Source organism: Scylla paramamosain, chromosome 21, assembly GCF_035594125.1.
Source record: "Scylla paramamosain isolate STU-SP2022 chromosome 21, ASM3559412v1, whole genome shotgun sequence".
Lineage (NCBI taxonomy): Eukaryota > Metazoa > Arthropoda > Malacostraca > Decapoda > Portunidae > Scylla > Scylla paramamosain.
This window is the reverse complement of record NC_087171.1, coordinates 1311654-1330206: the sequence shown is the minus strand read 5'-3', so window position 1 is coordinate 1330206 and position 18553 is coordinate 1311654. Positions and strand designations below refer to the sequence as shown.

Below are 18553 nucleotides of genomic sequence, written 5' to 3'. Positions count from 1 at the left end.
ACCCTGAAATTCCATTATGTCATACCGACCATCGGAAGCACTATCTACCGAGGTCTCGTTTGTCAATTTTATCAACTGCAGAGGTTTGACACCGTTAATTTTTTTTTTCTACGGTGCCACAAAATTTGGCAATTTTGGCTGAAAATGGCAATTGAGAGGTAGTGAGCTTTACGGCGCCAAGGTGGCCCCCACACTGGGAGGAGACCAGAGATCCCCAAATTCCGTTAATGTTGCACCAACTCCCGGAAGTAATATTGACCGAGTCCCGTTTGCAAATATAATAAGGGAGGTATGTCTGAAAAAAAAAATAAAATCCACAGTGCCACAAAAGTTGGAAATTTTGGCTGAAAAGTGGAAGTTCAAAGGCAGTGAGGTCTATGGCTCCAAGGTGGTTCCCATGCTGTGAGAGGACCGGAGAACCCTCGACCCGTTAATATCACAGCCCCCTCCTCAAACCAATATGCATCTAGGGTCTGAAATCAATCCACTTCTCTCATTGATTCTTGCCCACATAAAATTGATTATGGTTGTAGAAAATAATGAAAAAGGATTACAAACAGGTGTCTTATTCAAATCGCTAAAGAACCAGCACTCTGCTTTGTGAAGCTTTTCCCTACCTTAGCAATGCAATTTGGTAATTTGGTGTGGTGTGCTGGCTTAAGTCCATCCTGCATGTGCTGCTCGGGTAGTGGAAAGGTGACCTATAACTTTTGGGGAGCTATAGCACCAGGAGAGTCAATCAAATCCAGATTGCTATTCCTTGCTTTGCATGCAAAACAAGGGATATATCCATCGGGCTTGCCAAAGCTGCAAAGCCATCCGATGGTTTAGTGCTCTGGAGCATAGATATCTCCTGAAACACAAAATTAGTCAATGATCTATCGTGTGCATATTCTTGATCATTGCTGTATGTTGTATTGCCGTCGGGTGTAATTTTTTTTTTTTCTAATAGGTGTCTTACATCTTCTGAAGCACTCTAGATCATGGGGTCATTTCTCTGCTATGCCCCTGATCTATTTAGATCAACTTTGGATAAGCTCAATGCTTTATTCTTTACAGGCATTGAAATAAAGTGATCTGAAAGGTAGAGACTTACGTACAGAGAATTTACATACTCCTCAGCAGAGTCAGAATATGATGACTCTGACAGGGATGAAACATTTTACATCGATAAAGAGTTGAAAGATAAGAAGAAAGGTAGTGCATATATGCATTCCTCTGAAGAGGACACAAGTCCAGTGCTCCACAAGAAAAGGAAGAGAGATAACCCATACTTCCTCTGAGAAGCCTCGGCCAGGTACTTACATCAAATGCCTCTATATTCATAGAAATGTGCTGGTGCTGGTGAACATTTTTATTTACCAAGTATTGCTTAATTTCAACTATGGTTATTTTCTTCTATAGGACTCTCATGCCAGGGGAGAACTGAGGGCATACATAAAGGAAAGAAGACTAGTAAAGTCGTCCTTAAGAAGAAAAAAGAGAACAATTAGTAGTAGATCTGCTGAACCCCAACCAGGTAGTTGCATCAAATGGCCCTGCATTTATGGAAATGTGACGAATATTTATTCATATTAAACAATCAATCCTAAGTGCAACTGAATTTCTAGTCTGCTTATTGTCTTCTAGGTGCCTCACACCACAACACTGACAGGGGAGAAGACGGCGAGGATGACAACTCTTCATCCAGTGGTACGTTGACATGTTGTAGCAAGAGAAGAAAAAAAAAAGAGAAAATGCTTTATAGAGCATTATTACCAAACAAAGGTAACTTAATTCCTTCTCCTTTTATTCTCTTCTAGAACACTCATGCCAGAGGAGTAAAGGCAAAGATGGGTAGGATAATGTATCAATCACTAGTGGGTTGATATACTGTGATAGATAAAAATAGCCCAACCTTGTATGATACTTCATTTGTTACATGACTAATAAAGTGTTTGACATTCCAGATAAGGACAAGGTCGTATTGGTGGAAGAATCCCAATCATCAATAACTGAGGAGGACATCGACCACATGTCCAGAACAATGAAACTTCTTTCTCTGGATCAACAGCTGGAGTTACAACTGTTCTCTGAGGAACAGAAAAAAATCTAAAAAAGCATTTTGTTTTTTTTACACTGTTCCTACACTTAAAGACACCCGAGTACATTTTGGCCAGAAGAGAGAAAGCCTTCAATCAGCACTTAGGGAACTGAATGACAGAGAAGACAAGTGCCTTGAACTGGTCACATTCTACTGGTCTACTATTAAAAGTGAATAGGACAAAATGTTGGGGGCAATAATCTTGGCCAGCAATGCTAAGCCCAGGAAAAAAAAAAAATTATCCTCTAAGCGTCATATATACGTTTTATCGTGTGAAATCACTCATTAAGAAATGGATTTATCATACGTTGGTCCTTAATTTTTTTTTTCTTTACTTATTAATCATGTCTGTTTTCCCTTCTTTGTAGGGTCCACTGCCCAGTTCAGGGATGCACAGGGAGGGCTGTGAATGTGAAAAAGCACTTGGTTCAGTGCCACAAATACTTTACTCATAATGAACGAGACAATGCAATTGCTTGCATGAATAAAATGGAGGGAGTGAAAAAAGCATCATCTAGCCTCCGACCTGGCAAAACAGGGAAACGTAGAAAGATTACACAGTTATGCCCAGTATGCAGCAAGATGTTTCGGTGACTTGATGTACACCTGCAAAAGACTCACAATCTGAAAAGAGATTCAGACAGATATAAAAGTCTCTTGGCTAAGTCTACCCGTCTTTACGAAGACAGAGATGAGATACTTATGACTGAGTCGGGACCCACAACAATCAGCCATTATGGTAACATGAAAAGATTTGCACAGGGGTTCCACAAGTACCTTGGATTATACATTCCATTACATGCAACAACACGAGACAAAGAGGTGAGGACAGTGAAAGATGTGCTTTCATTTGGCCTTGGAGTCACACCAGTGTCTGCCCTTGATGGCCCAATTATTTGTAAGCTTTTTCAAGATGCAGCATGGTCAGAACCCCCCTGGCTACTTTAAACATAAGGTTAAACATAACACTCTCATTCTCTTATCTTAGAAGGATTTTAAAAAAGTTGTCAGAGGGCAGTTGCATTTATGCATGAAACCCAAGGGATCTTCGTTATCAACAACGCCAGATGTGACATGGTCCTAAAGAATCTGAAATCATTGTCTGGTAAGTGTTTTTTCTAGCATTTTTTTTTTTTTTATTATCTACAATGCTACCTACCCAACATGTAATGATCATCAATTGTTTTCTCTTCGTTTTTTTTCGGTTAAGTACCACAAAGAAGAGAATCGTGAGAGATTTGAATCTCAGAAGAAAAAAATAAATAAACCTTATATCGCTGAAAGAGATTCAAGATATCCTTGAATCAGAGCATGTGAGATCGACTATTAGAGATGCAATGAATGTTAGAAAAAAAAAAAAACAGAAGAAATGCACCCAGTCACCGTTAAAGAGTTCGTTTCCATGAGGGATGTGATGATCACTATCATGGGGATCACATCCCTTAGAAGATTGATGGAGTTTGTTGAATTCAGGTTGTCCGCATTTGCAGAACGAGAAAAGAAAATAAGCAGACGGGATGAAGAATTGCAATACTGTGTTATCCGGATATCCCGCCACAAGAAGGCAACTCAGGGTCTATCTTTGATTTTCTGAAGTGAAGCCAAGGAGAAGGCCCTAGATGTATCATTAAAATGATAAGTTAACCATCTATTATTTATTTATACAATATATTTTTGTTATCTGTGTTAAAGAAAATGTAAGTTGTGTTCTGTTGGAATGGGAGAAGTTTGGTACGCTTCTTTGTGGTGTTTTGTTTCACCCACTACCTGTGAACATGGTCGGCCTGGCGGGTTGTCTAAGCCGGCCCACCAATGTACTGTGGGTTGTTGTGTTGGGTGGTCCTCTGTGCTACAGGTTAGTTGTGTTTATTTATATACCTTGTGCTGTGAATTAGTATACTGTGGTGAAGGTTACAAGCAAAGGATGTGTTTAGTAGCTAAGGTAATACAAGTGATATTATTGTTTGCCAGACGGAGAATGTAGGGACGCCCTGGACTTCATGTCGGTTGGTGTGTTGGTTGGTCCTCCGTGCTACAGGTTAGTTGTGTTTATTTACCCGCCATGTGCTGTGATTAGTATAATTTGGTGAAGGTTACAAATAGAGGATGTATTAGTAAGATAGGGTAATGTACAAGGGATATATTGTTGCCAGACAGAGTTGTGAGGACGCCCTGGACTGGATGATAGTTGGGGTGGTGACATGTCAGGTGTGCTACGGGGATTCGAAGAGCGTCAGTGTGGGCCACTGAAGTGAGTACATTATGGGAATTTATTGAGTATTATGAGTGATATACAAGTGAAGTTTAGTTGGATTTTGTATACTGATTGTTGCTTTATTTTTATATTTGGGATATAATTGTAACGGATGTCAGAATCTCTACATGAAGTGTTATTTTCTTGGTACCATTGTGAGGGATTGAACTGGGTGTACTATGATATGTGGATGTGTATTGATTAGCCCATGTTTGCAGGTCGAAACACTTCAAGCAATAAACACCTGTTACGATTTGTGGTTTATTACACATTTGGAATCCCCAACACTAGATGCCTACATAAAATATTGCAGATCATTAGCTGCAAGGTGCTGTGACCCTGATTGCCTGGTCTTTCCAAATAGACAGTCTGAGATGGAAAAGGGTTGCTGTACAAAAAGGAGTTTCTCATTGCTGTCAAAGGCTATTTCAAGAACAACAAACAAAAACAATGTGCCTCATACAATAACCTCAAGAATACTGAGGTGTAGCCAAATAACAGCACTTTGGGAAACTAATGAAGATCCTGCCTGACGGTCTAAGGTGGCAGAACAATGCTGCCATTCACTGGAGACCGACAGACGTTACTATGAATTTTCCTCAAAGGTAGATCCGAGAAGACATGTTGTGGACACACTTCGAACTTTGAGAAAGGGGACCAGAGAAAAGTCTTCTTCTTTGCTGGTAGTACCTCCCTTGCAAGAATCAGGGGTGGACTCCCCTGATGATGATGATGATGATGGCGAAGATGGCGGAAAATCAAGAGCCTAACCAGCAGCAGCAACAGCTGCAGCAGGAGAATCCTGGGCCAGAACCTCCCCTTAGCATCTATTCCTCCGGACAGCCATGAGTAAGAGTGTTTAAGAGTGCAATGCAACGCAAATTCCTCAAGAGATTTATCCTCAGAAAAAAAAAAAAAACATCCCTCTTCCAGGAGTGAGATGACCTCTATGGGAACCAGTCATCTGCCAGACGACATTAGCGTTGGCACCTTAGGTACAACGGCAGAGGCAGCCAGCAGCTTTGAGGAATCAACAGTTGACCAGTCCATCTCATCTTAAGAGTTTTTCAGTGATGTCCACCGCATTATAAGAAAATGTAACAGGAGCAGAGACCCCTCCAAATATGTAGTATTTTGGAGACAGATAAGAGAAAATCTTGTAAACAAAAGACCCCAAGTATGAAAGCATGAGTCTTAGCCAAATTAGAGATTGAAATCAGTTTGCAAATAGATGGGTTACAAAGGGCGAGAAATGAGGAAAAATCTCCTGAAGTAGAAGTTCTTCTTTTGGAGAGTAGAATATTTTTATTTTATTTTTTTTTTCATGTCAGTGATCTTATTTTGTTTACTAGGGTTAACTATTCTTGAGGTCTAAGTGGGTTATAAAGGGTGATAAATGAGGATAAATTTCCTCAAGTAGACGTCCTTCTTTTGGAGAGTGGAATTTTTTTTTTTTTTTTTTCTTGTTTGTTTCATGTCAATGGTCTTATTTTGTTTACTAGGGTTAACTATTCTTGAGGTTATTTTGCTCAATAAATTCCCATTAATTTCTAGATTTATTTTCATCCCCAAAGCTGTATTTAGCCCTCCCTCCCACACACACTAACCATAATTACTTTTGTTTTGAGTCTACAGGACCAGCACTGCTTTGTGTGACTAGTGACCGTCACTAGTTGCCTAGTGTGAAAGTCTCGGTCAACTGAAAGCAACCAGTGACTGTCACCAAGTTGTTAATCCTTCTCATCATCTCATTAGTCAATGGAGGAGGTGATTCTTTTGGCTTTGTTGGTGAAGAAAAAGAGACGCTCTCGAAAAAAGAACAATGCACATTCATGAGATGTTATCATCAGGAATAAACGGAGGTTTACATCGTACACTTTATAATGATTTATGTGCTGATGGTAAGAAATTCTTTAATTGCTTTCGTATGAGGAAGCCTTCATTTGAGGACCTTCTCAGCCTCATCGAAAACGACATCACAAGGAGTGACACAAAGATGAGACGAAGCATAAGGCCAGATGAGAACTTGCTGTGACTTTAAGGTAAGATATGCATATTTATGTAGCTAATCTAGTTTGCTATGATACTTCAACAGAAATACTGGGCTTCCTTTTGGTAATTCTATTTTCTTCAACGTACAGTATTTATATAATTACTATGGAAATCCATGTGAGGCTCACTGGTTGAAATTAATAGTCAACATTTACGCAGCTGACTTCCGAAAAGGTAGGTGACGATGCTGGTGTAGGAGTAAACTGCACAGGAGCACTTCCTCTCGGTATGGGATTGTTCTGAGAATACTGACCTCCATGAAATGTTGACTGCTGGGCATGGTAAGGTGGATGTGTCGGATGGTAAACAGAGAGTGATGGATATTGATTATGTGGCAGTTGTTGGTAAACTTGTTGAACTTGCGCGATGGTAGTCATGATATGTGATTTTACTTGAAGGTTTCTGTCCGTAGATACCTTTTGAAGTTCTGATACAAGGGATAGTAAGAACAACCTATCCTCGTTTGTTTCATCGGATGGCTGTTGATTTTCGCGAAGAATTTCGCTCTTCAAGACTTGAATGAGTTCATCATCATTGTTTTTCTTCATCCTAGAGTCTTTAGGACGTTTCTCAAGTCTCTCCGACTTCCCTTGGATTCTCCATATCACCCTCTTGTACGCCATCATTTTCAGCATCCTCATCATTGTTTCCATCCATACTACTAGCGGTTCGTTTTTCACACAGTTTCAAGGAAACGGAGGATTTCAAAGTAAACATACTACTTCCGTCCATTTGCACCTGACTCACTCTTCTCATTATTTTTCTTCATAAGCTCTCTGGTGCAACAGGCACAATTCCCTTCCACTTCTTCTGGACATGAGTAGCTGAAACGAGGGAAAATAATATTTGGTATTAAATATGATAAATATAGATCTAGTTTAGCAGTAAATTTAATGACACTCATATGTAGACAGAAATAGCCTATCCGAGTGTACAAATATGTGTAAGCCTGATATATGATTTATTACAAGCTTTATTTTGTTGTTACAGATACTTTGCCTCCGGAGCAACTACGACTGATGTACACTACCAGTACAGACTAGACATATCTACGATCTCTACAAATCATACGGCAAGTCTGCAAGGCCATCTGGAAACGAATGAAGCCAATTTCTTTTCCTGAACTGACAAAACAATTCTGGATGGAAACTGCAACCCAGTTTTGGGAGAAAACTAATTTTCCTCATTGCCTTGGTGCCTTGGATGGAAAACATATCAGGGTAATCAAGCCAGAGGGTAGTGGTTCATTGTACTATAACTACAAAAATTATTGTTCACTTTTGCTTCTTGCTTTGTGTGATGCATCATATAATTTCCTCTTTATTGATGTGGATACGTATGGAAAGTCCTTAGATGCAACCGTGTTCAAAGATTGTGTATTTTTCAAGAGACTTGCATTCCTCCTGCAATCGAATCTTACTCTGGATTTGAGACACCTATGCCTTTCGTGTTTGTGGCTGGTGAAGTTTTTAGTCTCACTCAACAAATAATGCGGCCATATACTGGTCATTCCGATTGCGAGGCCTCGGATGAGTCTCGCATCGTTATTTTTCGTCACTACCTCCCCGTGCCGGGAGTGGGTAATTTGCGTGCCTGCTGCCTTCCTTAGATGTGGTAGCTGTTTCTCAGGCTCCCTCTCCGTAATCGAACTCTGAATCCTCTTGACCCATTAGTTTTGAACTAATTAGAGCGCTCTTCCCTTGCGGTCAGAGACGTGGTGCATGTATTATCTCTAGAATTACCACAGTTATCCAAGTTAAGTGTGGGATACAGATCCAATGAATCATAGGTGATTTAATGAGCCATTCGCAGTTTCACCTTATTCGGCTTAATCTTGGAGACAAGCATATGATCAAGATAAGCAAACTTATCTTGATAATGGTTTCAAGTACATGTAACGATATGTAATTTATTTAATCTTACATGAAACACGCAAGAAAACTGAATATAAAAGAAAAGAAGAAAGACTGTTACTCGAGGAGTTTTTTCCTTATTTTTCACCCTTTTTATCCCATTAATTTGTAAACTGATTTTGACACTCGTTTTAAATACTTAAAAAGATTTCTAATTTTGTTAATGCTCATCTTCTCATACTTAGGGTTTTTCTTTATGAGATTTTATCTTATCTCTTTCCAGAAAAATAACATATTTGTTGGGATCTTTGCTTCTGTTACATTGTTTCATGATCCTTTAATAGACATCAGTGTAAAACTCTGAGGATGAGATTGACTCGTCAGCTGTTGAATCCTTAAAGCTACTGGCTGCCCCTGCTGCTGTGCTCAAGGTACCAACGCTGATGTCATCTGGTAGATGTCTGATTCTTTTAGAGGATATCACACTCCTGAAAGAGATGGTTTTTTTTAGAGCAATTCTATTGAGGTGTTTGTATTGCATTGCAGTCTTAAGACACTATTACTCACACCTGTTTTGAGGAATAGATGCTAATATGAGATTCAAGCTCAGGATTCTCCTGCTGCATCTGTTGCTCCTGCTGGTTAGGGTCTTCTTCCTTCATCGGGTGACGCCGTGAAGAGCTGTAATAGATTTCCATTATAAAGTGATAAGATGTAATGCACATAAAGTAAAAATCTTAAGCAGCAACATAAGTAGTGGTAGTATTTTTAACTGTAATTGGTAGAAGTTTTAACTGTAATATCATTTCATTTAAACACTCTTACTCACTGTTGTCTGAAGAAGCATATGCTAAGAGGAGGATTTGGCCCAGGATCCTCCTGCTGCAGCTGTTGCTCTTGCTGGTTAGGGTCTTCCTCCATCGTCGAGGGACACGGTGAAAAGCTGTAATGGATTGCCATTATAATGTGATAAGAAGTAATACACAAAGTCCAAATCTTAAGCAGCAACAGAAGTAATACACAAAGTCCAAATCTTAAGCAGCAACATAAGTTATGATAGTGGTTTTAGCTGTAATATCAAACTTCCTGCTGTGGCGAAGTTTCCACTATCTTCGCCGTCATCATCATCAGGGGAGTCCACCCCTGATTCTTGCGATAGAGGTACTTCCGGCAAAAAAAAGGATAACCCTCGGGTCCTCTTTCTCATAGTCCAGAGTGTCTGAACTACCTCTCTTCCCAGACCCATCTTAGAGGTAAATTCATAGTACCGCCTGGCAGTTTCTAGTGAATGGCAGCATTGTTCTGTCACCTTAGTCCAGGCAGGATCTTGATTTTTTTTTTCCCAAAGCGCTGTTATTTGGCTACGCATTAGTATTCTTGATGTTACTGTATAAGGCATATTGCTCTTTTTTGCAGTTCTTGAGATGGCTTTTGACAGTGACGAGAAACTCATTTGTATGCAGCAACTTTGTTGCATCCTAGACCATCTATTAGGAAGCATCAGGCAATCTGGGTCACAGCACGTTGGAGTCATTGGTCTGTAATATTTTAAGTAGGCATATAGTGCCTTCTCCTCAAGGACGGACCTTGAGCTGCCGTCCTGTGGCGGGATATCCGTATGGAACTTTACAGCATTTCTTTATCTCCCTTACTAATTTTTGTTTCTCTTTCTACAAATTCAGACAGCCTGAACTCTGCAAATTCCATCAGTCTTCTAATTGAGGCGATGGCCATTATGGTAATTAATACATCCCTCAAGGAAGTGAAATGTTTTACAGCAACTTGGGGTGGTTCTTCTGCTTCTGTGATATCTACTGCATTCCTAATAGTTGTCTTCACGTGATTTGATTCAAGGACGTTTTGAATCTCTGTGAGCTATATGATGCTCATTTCCTTTTTCCTCTGAGTTTCAAATCTCTCACGATTTTCTTGTTTCTGGTATTTAACTGAAAAAAAAATAGTTATTGAGCATTACATGTTGGCTCAGCAGCATTGTGGATAATAAGAAAATACCAGATAATGACTTGAGAATCTTGAGAATTTTAAGAGCCTTGTCACTTTTGGCATCGCTGATAGCAAATATCCCCTGGTATTCATGCATAAAGACAATGGCACTCTGACAAACTTTCAAAATATTTCTAAGATATGAGAATGAGAGAATGTTTTCCTTTTGTATGAAATATCCATGGGGTTCCAGCCTTGTTGCAAATCATCCTGCCATCAAGGGCAAACACTGGCGTGTCTCCAAGGCTAAACATAAGGACATCTCTTACTATCCTAACTTCTTTTTCTTTTGTGGATGCTTGCAATGGGGTGTATAATTCAATTTACTCCTCGAATTCTGTACCAAATCGTTTCATGTTATCTTCATAGGTGATGGTAGTGGGTCCTGACTCTGTCATTAATGTCTTACCTCTTTCTTCGTAAATAGGTGTACACTCAGTCATGAAACTTTTGTACCTGTCTGAATCTTATTTGAGACCGTGACTCTTTTGTAAGTGTACGTCGAGCCATCGAAACATCTTGCTACATACTGGGCATATGTGAGTATTTTTTTTTTTCTGCATTTCTCTCTTTTGCCAGTTTTGAGGCCAGATGACACCTTTTTTCATACTTATCATTTTATCCATGAGCAATTGCTTTCTCTCATTCATTATATGTCAGGTATTTGTGGCACTGAGCCAAGTGACATTTCATGTTCAGAGCCTTCCCAGTGCATCCCTGAATTGGGCAGACAATAAAGAAAGGAAAACAGACATAATTAGTAAATAAAGATAAAAATTTAAAGAACAACGTATTATCATTTTATTTCTTAAGGATTGATATCACTCGATGACGCCTAGACGCCCCTCTTTTCCTGGACTTACCTTTGCTGGCCTGGACTGTAGTTCCCAGCAATTTTGCCTGTTCTCATTTGATAGCTGACCAGTAAGCCGTGGCCAGTTCAACACACCTTTCTTCTCGGTCATATACTTCTTTGGTTGCAGATTCAAGAGTCTCTCTTATTGCCAAAATGTGCTCTGACGTCTTTGATTGTTGGAACAGTGTTACAAAAATTAAAAGCTTCCTTGAATTTCTTCTGTTCCTCAGAGAACAGATGCGTCTCCAGCTGTTCATTCAAAGACTGAGGATTCATTACTCTTCAGATGTGGTCGATTTCCTCCTCAGTTACTGTAGGTTGTGACCAACATGTCCATCTCCTTACCTAAAATGTCAAACACATTATTAGCCATATAAGAATTGAAGTATTATACAGGGTTGGGCAAATTTTTCTACCATAGCATATCAACCCACCAGTGATTAATAGATTGTAGGAATTAAGTTACCCTTGGTAATAATACTCTGTGAAGCATTTTTTTTTCCTTGCTATAGCAAGTCAGCATACCAATGAATGAATAGTCATCTTCCTTGCTGTCTTCTCCACTGTCACTCTTCTGGTGTGAGGAACCTAGAAGACAAAGAATAGACAAAAAATTCAGCAGAACTTAACAATGTTTGCTTAATATGAATAAATATTAATCACATTTCCATAAATGAAGAGGAATTTGATGCAAGTTCAGCAGATCTACTAATTGTTGTCTTTTTTCTTCCCATGCTCTGATAGTCCTAGAAGAGAAAATAATCATTGTAGAAAATAAGCAATACTGGCACAAGTGTACTAGAAGAGAACAAACGGAGTAGGGGTTAAGTTCCCTTTCGTAATAATGAGCTGTGAAGCATTTTTCTCTTTTTTTTTTTTTTTCCCTGCTATAACATGTCAACATACCAATGGACTTTTTTTTTTTTCTTTTTCCTTGCCATAACATGTCAACATACCAATGGACGAATAGTCATCTTCCTCGCTGTCCTCCACTGTCACTCTTCTGGTGTTAGGGACCTAAAAGACAATAAACAAAATAGAAATTCAGCTTAACTTAGCAATGATTGCTTAATGTGAATAAATATTCATCACATTTCCATAAATGAAGAGACATTTGATGCAAGTACCTGGTTGAGGTTTAGTAGATCTACCAATTGTCTTTTTTACTTTGAGTATGACCCCAGTCCTCCTGTGCCATGAGGGTCCTAAAAGAAAAAAATATTATTTTATAAATTAAACAATACTGGCATGAGTGTACTAGAAGACTAGAAGAACAAAAGTAGTATGGATTAAGTTACCTTTCGCAATAATGCTCTGTGAAGCATTTTCTCTCTCTTTTTTTTTCTTTTTTGCTTGCTATAACATGTCAACATACCAATAGACGAAAAGTCATCTTCCTCGCTGTCTTCTCTACTGTCACTCTTCTAGTGTGAGGGACCTAGACCATAAATAGACTAGAAATTCAGCAGACCTTAACTATGATTGCTTAATATAAGTAGATATTCGTCACATTTCCATAAATGAAGATGCATTTTATGCAAGTACCTGGTTGAGGATTAGCAGATCTACAAATTGTTGTCTTTTTTCCTTTGGGTATGACCCCAGTCTTCCCGTGCGCTGACGGTCTTAGAAGAGAAAATAATCATTTAGAAATTAAGCAACACTGGCATGAGTGTACTAGAAGAGAACAAAAGGAGTAGGGGTTAAGTTACCCTTCGTAATAATGCTCTATGAAGCATTTTTTTTTCTTGCTATAATATGTCATCATACCAATGGACGAATAATCATCTTCCTCGCTGTCTTCTCCACTGTCACTCTTCTGGTGTGAGGGACCTAGAAGACAATAAGCAGACTAGAATGGAAATTCAGCTGAATTTTAGAGGATGTTGCTCCAATGTTCTCGTTCCTGCTTCCACCGTGAGGAGCTTTCACCAGGGGATGTAGCAGCTGCTGAAGCCCCCGCAACCTACCTGATCGCAGGGCAGCGAGAGGCGCTCCATCAAATCCGCCCTCAAGTGATGCGGATTAGCATGGAGGGATACCTAGACCGCCGTCCGTGGTGGGTTAGCATGGAGGGATACCTAGACCGCCATCCACCACAGCAGCATGAAACACCCCAACAGGGATGTCATAAGGTAAATGGAGGGCGCTTCTAGCGAACCTCCTAGTATCCCTGTCCACTCGCTTAAGGGTCCAATTTAGCTTTGGAGTAAAGCAGGGGATATAGAAACTGCGGAACGATCACATTATTCAACGCCCAGAGCTTCTGCAGCCGGCTCAGTCCGGTGTTGAGTCGCGCAAGCAGTTGGGACGGACCACCTGCCCATGGAGTCCCAACACTCGCCCTCAAGTAGCGGTAGAACTGCCCGTGGCCGAGTATGCGTATGGAGTGGCCATCAGCTCTGACATCGACTTTCTCCTGGACCCAAGTCCTCTTTTTGCAGCGGCAGCCACCAGGTTTTCGACTGCCTTCTTGAGTCCCATTGGTGTGGCAGCCAGCAGCACCACGTCATCGGCGAAGGCGAGGTACTGGTGCTTCACACCCCCCACCTCCACTCCGACTTTCTCGGGCAGGGCGGCAAGGGCCCTGTCGTGCGTCAAGTTGAATAGTGCAGGAGACATAGGGTCCCCTTGCATGACACCCCTGCTCAAGCCAACAGGGGTGCTGTCAATTTCAGTGCAGGGATGTCTATAGATATTGGAGGCAAAGTGTCTATGGACATAGGAGGCAAAGTGGTCCCCGGTCCCCTACCGTCGGCATGCCGCCTCGACAGAAGGGTGATCAACTGAGTCAAAGGCCTTCCTGAAGTATAAGAAGGCCATGTAGAGACTCCTAAGGCCGGTCTTCGCCTGGTGAACTGCGTGCGCCAACAGTATCAGGTTGGCTGCACAACCCTCCTCCTTTTTGAAACCTCTCTAATCAGCTCTGCTGCTAGTCGCCTGGCCATCACCCTATGGAGGGTCCTCGTCAGGATGGGGGTGATGGTCAACGGTTTGAATTCTGATGGGGTCTCAAGTTACGTCTACCTTCGGCAATGGGACCGTCCGGCCTTTCATCCAAGAGCGTGGCAGGTCTCCCTCCCAAGGGCAGGGGTTGAATGCTCACCGTAAGCATTCAGACCCTAAAGCCACGACGTCCGCCTTTTTGCGTCTGTAAGGCCCCAGAGCCGTACCAGCATTTGTAGACCTCAGTGCTGCCTCGATGTCCTCCTCTGATGGGGCCCAGTAGCTTGGTACTGACCCTCGGATGGACAACTGAAGAGGACAGGCTAGGCCTTTCCGGGCTTCGCCTTTGGAAAAGCGAACTCCAGTAAGCCAGCGTTCCTTTTGGCTGCTCCGCCCTTGCCTGTGATGGACCCAGGTCGGCGGCCACCCTCTTTGCCGTCTGGCCTGGGTCCCTCTTTCACACCTGGAAGAGGGCGAACTCCCAGGTCCTGCAGGACACCGGCCTCCCCTGGCCGGTGTCTGCTGGGGGACAGAGGAGCACCAAGTCTCAATTTGGGTGTGGACCTCGTCAACTGTCTGTGGAACCTCGACGCCCAGCGACACAGATAGGTCCCGGACAGTCCTGCCCAGGATGTCTAGTGGTTCCTCCAGGGTCGGAGGTGGCACCATGCCCAATAGAAGCTGCTCTTCCTCCTCGTCGATGGTGTCAAGAGAGGTAGAAGGAATGCAACCAGGGTTATGGACCAGTCGTCCACTAGACCTAGTTCTTCGGGTAGAGGGACGTGGGGTCGTAGCGCTGTCTTATATGCAATCTTTTTCCTTTTACCCTTCATGCTCTCCACCGTCCTGTGGGGAAGCCCGTCTCGCCTTATTGCCTCGTTCAGGCCAGCCTCCCCAAATGGTGGTCCCTCTCGAAAGCATCCATTAAGGCTACCTCCTCAGGGGTCCAACAGGCCTATGGGGCTGCTTCAAGGCAAGGAACCTCTGGCAAATGGTACTCTTCAGGGTGACTACGTTGCTCGGGGCTCCTCCTCCTAGCGTAGTTCTTGAAAGATCGGCCACATTGAGGACACGTCGGAGGGCGTTCACCGGCCACAAGTGATGCAGTAGATGCAGCATCTCCCTCCATCAGGAATTATGATGGAAGGAATAAAAAGCAACGTCAAGCAGAGCTGCAGCCCTGCAAATAACAGGGGGAGTGCAATCTTGGTTACCAGAGTTGACTTTGGAATAGTCAAGGGGGACAGTGGGAAACCCCCCTAACTCTAGCATCAAGCCAGCCCACGGGGAGGGGATGCACTCTTAGTAACTGCCTTAAGAGAGTCATAAAGCATCACACACACCCATGCGTCCTAACCGCCAATTCAGTCCAGAACGCTAGGGTGCCCACATTACGTATGTCCACACACACTACGTGGAGGTGACCTCCCTGGGGCGTGACCCCATTTGTTCAATGGCACAATGCCAAGGCGGGAGGCTACAGGGAATGGAGACTTCAACCGCCGCCTCTTGCTGCCCATGGCCAACCGAGGGAATCCCCATGCCAGCCAGTGAAGGCAAGTGCCTGGGCAAAGCACCTGGACATGGGGAAACCTACCTGCTGGGGATCCCCCCCCAACAGGATTCTGGGAATACACACGCCACGTACAACACCCAGACGGTTGGCTACCTTCCGCGAACGGAGTGGCCTGTAGAGCTAAGACCCTCGTAGTTTCTGATTTAAAGTCTCAGCTTCGACGCTCTGGTTCATTCATCATGTAGCCGAGGCATGCAAAACCCTCGTGAACCAGGTAGGGTTTGCCCCCTTCCCCCGGGCCGTATACTACTAAATCTTAAGGCCTCATAACTACTGGAAACGGCGCTCGGCAGAGTCATAGTTACTCTCACTCACCGTTTACCCGCGCTTGGTTGAATCACTTCACTTTGACATTTAGAGCACTGGGCAGAAATCACATTCCTTCAACATCCACCTCTAACAATCGCAATGCTTTGTTTTAATTAGACAGTCGGACTCCCCTGGTCAGTTGATCGCTGTGCGCCAGCCAGAGTGGGTTTGGAGCGGTAGAAGACTTCTGCATCTACCTAACTAGCCAACGAGGACCGGTGGTAGAGAGAGCCCGAGCTCCCGCGCCCACACAGCCGAGCGTGTTCCACGGAAGGGCCGAAGACACGCCGGTCTGAGCTCTCGGTAAGAGGGGCGAGAGGGCTAAGACCGACGCCACCATTTAATCTAACCCTCATTGGCACGTCAGGCCGTGCCAAACCCTACAGCGCGGCGCTGGCGTGAACCGTGCAGATGGATCCCTGACAATGCGCACTCCCTCGACGCACTGCGTTTTTGACCAGCAGACGTCGGATGGGAACCGGGAGCGAAGCGAGACAAGCGAACGCCTTTATCGGGGTTATTGAGGGCCCCTTTTGATACCGCCACCTTCGCCAGGCATTTCACAAACCCGGCCCCCGTCTCGCATCGCCGCACCAGCGGGCTTTTCAACTAGGGGAGCGCAGCGCAAGGCCGCATTTGTAATCGGTAGCCGCCATCAGAGTAGGGGGTATTCACCGCGACGAGATGGGCAGACACCGACGGCATGGACGGAGGAAGAGGGCAGATGGCAACAACCAACAGCGCGCAACTCGTTACCTCTGAGCTCAGTTCAGCGTCCGAACTCAGGCCCGCTTCCTGCACAGGCCCAACTGGCCCGATCCTCGGAGCCAATCCTTATCCCGAAGTTATGAATCTAATTTGCCGACTTCCCTTACCTACATTAGTCTACATTATGCTTCATACCTTCCTACCTTATGCCTAGGCCCGAAACTTGGGTGCCTCTCAGGTGCTGCATGCGTGCAGGCTCCGCGCCGAAGCGCGAGCCGCAGCAACAACAACAGACCCCGATGCAGTTACCTGCGTCACATGTTTCATGGACCGGCAGTGGTATGCGGGACCCCAATGCAGTTACCTGCCTCACATGTTTCACAGACCGGCAGTGGTACGCGGGACCCCGATGCAGTTACCTGCCTCACATGTTTCACGGACCGGCAGTGGTATGAGGGACGCCGCAAGAACTGCGACGTTCTGTGGCAGACCATGTTACCAATACCCTTTCACTCTGCGAGTGGCTTCTAGGGTCACAGCGCTTAGGATCACAGAAAAGAAAACTCTTCCAGGTTTGGTTACGGAATAAGTACCGTATTTCCTTTTGCCACTAACTCCCAGCCGGCAACTAAGGAAAAAACCTCTTTATTCCTTTTTGTTCCTCTTGCCCAGCTTGCCTGCCATGTCACAGCCGCTCTCTAGCAGCTTTACAGACGTAGGCCAGCTCACTAGATTAGAAGTCTCGCTTGGCCTCTATCGTGGGATAAGGCTTTACTTGGGCTTAGGAGCGACTAACCCATGTCCAACTGATGTTCACATGGAACCCTTCTCCACATCGGCCTTCAAGGGAAGTCATTCTCGACTATTTGCTACTACCGCCAAGATCTCCACCAGGGGCGGCTCAAGTCTGGCTCAACCAGGATCCCTTTAGTGCTTACCTTTGCGACCATACCATTTTAAGGGCTAGTTGCTCCTGCAGGTGAGTTGTTACACTCTTCTTAGCGGATTCCAACTTCCATGGCCACTCTTCTTAGCGGATTCCAACTTCCATGGCCACCATTCTGCTCTCTATAGCAATCAACGCCTATCGATGGGGTCTAGATGAGCATTCGTTTAGGCCCCTTAACTCGACGTTTGGTTCAACCCACAGCGCCAGTTTTGCCACTAACTCCCAACCGGCAACTAAGGAAAAAACCTCTTTATTCCTTTTTGTTCTTCTTGCCCAGCTTGCCTGCCATGTCACAGCCGCTCTCTAGCAGCTTTACAGACATAGGCCAGCTCACTAGATTAGAAGTCTCGCTTGGCCTCTATCGTGGGATAAGGCTTTACCTGGGCTTAGGAGCGACTAACCCATGTCCAACTGATATTCACATGGAACCCTTCTCCACATCGGCCTTCAAGGGAAGTCATTCTCGACTATTTGCTACTACCGCCAAGATCTGCACCAGGGGCGGCTCAAGTCTGGCTCAACCCGGATCCCTTTAGTGCTTACCTTTGCGACCATACCATTTTAAGGGCTAGTTGCTCCTGCAGGTGAGTTGTTACACTCTCCTTAGCGGATTCCAACTTCCATGGCCACCATTCTGCTCTCTATAGCAATCAACGCCTATCGATGGGGTCTAGATGAGCATTCGTTTAGGCCCCTTAACTCGACGTTTGGTTCAACCCACAGCGCCAGTTTTGCGTACCAAAATTGGCTCACTAGAAACTTAGATTAGTCGCCGGAGCTTCAGCATTTAAGCAAGTTCGGCATCTCACCCATTTAAAGTTTGAGAAAAGGTTGAGGACATTTCGTCCCCAAAATCTCTAATCATTCGCTTTACCGGATGAAACTCCTCTGTTTCCGAGAGTACCAGCTATCCTGAGGGAAACTTCAGAGGGAACCAGCTAGGTCGAAAGAGTAATCGAACCA

At 43.8% G+C, this 18553-nt stretch overlaps 2 long non-coding RNA genes across 2 annotated transcripts; one reads left to right on the top strand and one right to left on the bottom strand.

Annotated features, from left to right (window-relative positions):
- Window positions 1–3737: 3737 nt before the first annotated feature.
- LOC135111309 (uncharacterized) lies at window positions 3738–5446 on the top strand. The gene is made up of 2 exons (XR_010273687.1): window positions 3738–4334; window positions 4556–5446. It is a non-coding gene; the product is annotated as an uncharacterized LOC135111309 (long non-coding RNA).
- Window positions 5447–7911: 2465 nt separating this feature from the next.
- LOC135111303 (uncharacterized) lies at window positions 7912–9194 on the bottom strand. The gene is made up of 3 exons (XR_010273682.1): window positions 9072–9194; window positions 8812–8923; window positions 7912–8730 (listed from the first exon to the last, which is right to left on the bottom strand). It is a non-coding gene; the product is annotated as an uncharacterized LOC135111303 (long non-coding RNA).
- Between the last annotated feature and the right edge of the window lie 9359 nt (window positions 9195–18553).